Here is a 3,680-nt window from a genome sequence, read left to right as displayed (position 1 = left end):
TTTGTGAAGGCTCCCTCTTGTTTGTTTATTTTGATTCATGTATATGTATATATTTGTAACTTATCGGAGATATCAATAAATAAGATTTGCTTCATTTCAATGTATTGTGTTAAATCCACCAAGGCTTCCTTCACTAAGTTATTTGAATTTTTTTCTTTCTTTTGTTGAAGCTTGTATTTTGAAGCTTTGTGAGTGAAGCATGTAGGTTGAGGTAATGCTCCCTTAATTTCCCGAGTGAGGAAAACTTCTCCATTGGAGACTTGAAAAATCCAAGTCACTGAGTGGTCGTGAGACTTCCGAGTATCAAGCTGTAGTAGCATATGGTAGGAGTCCCCCAAGTCTCCGGTCGAGGGAGTTGACGAATGAGGCATTTCCTTTCTAAGTGGTAGCCCAAAACTCCTCATTCATATATATTTGTTATGAAAGTTGTTAGGCCCAAAAAAGAGGAAGCCTAGGCAATTTTTTTTCTTTTTCTTTTTTTTTTTTTTGAATTTTCAAATTTTCGAATTTCCAAATTTTTGAATTTTTGAATTTCCGAAAATATATATATATATATATATATTTAAGCTTTGTAGATGAAGTTTTGGTGTTAAAGCTTTGTAGGTGAAGCTTTGAGGTTAAAGCTTTGTTGGGTACCATGAATTGATTTTGCTTCACACTATTTTGATCAAGATAGTGTGAAGCTTTTGTAGGTGAAGCTTTTGTGTTGAAGCTTTGTAGGTGAAGCTTTTATCGGTGAAGCTTTTGTGGGTGAAGCTTTTGTGGTGGGTGAAGCTTTTGTTGTTGAAGCTTGTTGAAGCTTTTGTGGGTGAAGCTTTTGTAGGTGAAGCTTTTGTGGTGGGTGAAGCTTTTGTGGGTGAAGCTTTTGTTGGGTACCATGAATTGATTTTGCTTCACACTATCTTGATTAAGATAGTGTGAAGCTTTTAAGAATTTGTAGTTGTCCTCCATTGATGGAAGCTTTTATTGGTGAAGCTTTTGTGGTGAAGCTTTGTTGGGTACCATGAATTGATTTTGCTTCACACTATCTTGATCAAGATAGTGTAAAGCTTTTGAGAATTTGTTGTTTTCCTTCATTGATGAAGCTTTGTTGAATTTCCCAATTTTTTTTTTTTTTTTTGGGAAACTAGAAATTTGAAAATGTGGGAGAGACAGCATATACAAATTTTGCTTCCACACTGTTGAGCAAGAGATTGTGATGCAAGCCACATCTTGTAGTAGTCGAAGGTTTGGATGAACCATATAAATTGAATTTTCTTTGAACAGTCTTGATCAAGAGTGTGTGAAGCTTTCTACAAGTTATAGTTGCCCTTCATTGATGAAGCTTTTGTTGGCACCATAAATTGGTTTTGCTTCACACTGTCTTAATCAAGAGTGTGTGAAGCTTTTGAGAATTATGGTTGAACTCCTTTGATGAAGCTCTTGTTGGCACCATAAATTGGTTTTGCTTCACACTGTCTTGATCAAAAGTGTGTGAAGCTTTTGAGAATTGTGGTTGCCCTCCATTGATGAAGCTCTTGTTGGCACCATAAATTGGTTTTGCTTCACACTGTCTTGATCAAGAGTGTGTGAAGCTTTTGAGAATTGTGGTTGCCCTCCATTGATGAAGCTCTTGTTGGCATCATAAATTGGTTTTGCTTCACACTGTCTTGATCAAGAGTGTGAAGCTTTTGAGAATTGTGGTTGAACTCCTTTGATGAAGCTCTTGTTGGCACCATAAATTGATTTTGCTTCACACGGTCTTGATCAAGAGTATGTGAAGCTTTTGAGAATTATGGTTGAACTCCTTTGATGAAGCTCTTGTTGGCACCATAAATTGGTTTTGCTTCACACTGTCTTGATCAAAAGTGTGTGAAGCTTTTTACGAGTTATAGTGTTTGCATTGTTACAGAAGAGAAATGTCTAAAGCAGATGCAAGAGGGTTGAATAGTTTGATCTACGCATGCCATGCACTGAAGTTTTTGTTGGCTTGCAATAAGACTTTGTTCGTGACTATAACTCTTGTTGGGCATAAGTGCTTCCCTAGTTGAGTTGTCAAGCTTGAGGGTTTTTGATTATTTGTGAATGCTAGGAGTTCACATGTACAAGTTGTACCACTTGTCTTCTGGTAAATAGAATGAATGGTGAGTTGCTTTCATCACTTGGTTGGTGGTACGAATGTGAGTTCCTTCATCACCTTTCATCACATTTCATTACCTGGTTGGTAACATGAAGGAGAATACGGGTTGTACATTTCATCACCTGGTTGGTGGCATGAAGATGAATTCCTTCTTCACCTGATTGGTGGCATGAAGAAGAGTACGGGTTGTACATTTCATCACCTGGTTGGTGGCATGAGTGGCAAGTTGCCAAATGATATTAGAGTACGAGTTGTACATTTCATCACCTGGTTTGTGGCATGAAGATGAGTTCCTTCTTCACCTGGTTAGTGGCATAAGTGGCAAGTTGCCAAATGATATTAGAGTATGGGTTGTACATTTCATCACCTGGTTGGTGGCATGAAGGAGAGTACGGGTTGTACATTTCATCACCTGGTTGGTGGCATGAAGATGTGTTCCTTCTTCACCTGGTTGGTGGCATGAGTGGCAAGTTTCCAAATGATGTTAGAGTACAGGTTTTACATTTCATTACTTAGTTAGTGGCATGAAGGAGAGTACGGGTTGTACATTTCATCACCTGGTTGGTGGCATGAAAATGGGTTCCTTCTTCACCTGGTTGGTGGCATGAGTGGCAAGTTGCCAAATGATATTAGAGTATGGGTTGTACATTTCATCACCTGGTTGGTGGGATGAAGGAGAGTACGGGTTGTACATTTCATCACCTGGTTGGTGGCATGAAGATGAGTTCCTTCTTCACATTTCATCACCTGGTTGGTGAGAATAAGGGCAAGGTGTCTAGGCACATTGTAGCAAGTGTCGAATGACACAAAGTATGTTGAACCCTTTCAAAGCACAGTTGGCTTATGTATGAATGTGTTGGAATGTATGATTGAACGAATATACTATGAAACTGTTCGTTTATTTGTATAGTCTTGTTGACATATACTTAGACTTTGTTTCATGTTGGAAACATTCATGTTGAAGCTTTGAACCCGAGTGTTTCATTGCTAGGAATGTAAGAAGATTAAGACCGAGTTGTCTAAATCACCTCTTTATTGAATTCATGCCAAACAGTCTTCGTTACATAGGATGTCGAACGGCTGAAGCTTAACACTTGTACAATATGAGTTTACTTGTAATAGTACTTCAAGTGATTAGCATTCCATGGATGGCCAATGGTCTTGCCATCGGAGCTTCTAAGCTTATAGGAGCCAGGGCGACTGATGCCAACAACTTCAAATGGTCCATCCCAGTTTGGACTAAGTGTTCTTTCACTCGGGACTTTGTCGCAGAGTAATCTTTTCTTCAATACCCAGTCCCCCACTTTGAAAGAACGAGGTTTGACCCTTGAGTCATAGTAGTTGGAGATGCGCTGCTTGAAGGCGACATTCCTCAAGTGAGCCTGTTTTCTGTGTTATTCAACTAGATCTAAATTGAAGGTAAGTTGTTTGTCATTTTCGCTTCGCACGTAGTTCTGGACTCGGAATGTTGCTTGCTCAAGCTCAACTAGGACAACTTCCTCTGTACCAAAGGCAAGTGAGAATGGGGTTTCTCTTGCTGATGTCCGACACGAAGTGCGGT

Source organism: Malus domestica, chromosome 11 (assembly GCF_042453785.1).
Source record: "Malus domestica chromosome 11, GDT2T_hap1".
Classification (NCBI taxonomy): Eukaryota; Viridiplantae; Streptophyta; class Magnoliopsida; order Rosales; family Rosaceae; genus Malus; species Malus domestica.
Note: the sequence above shows the minus strand (reverse complement) of the source record.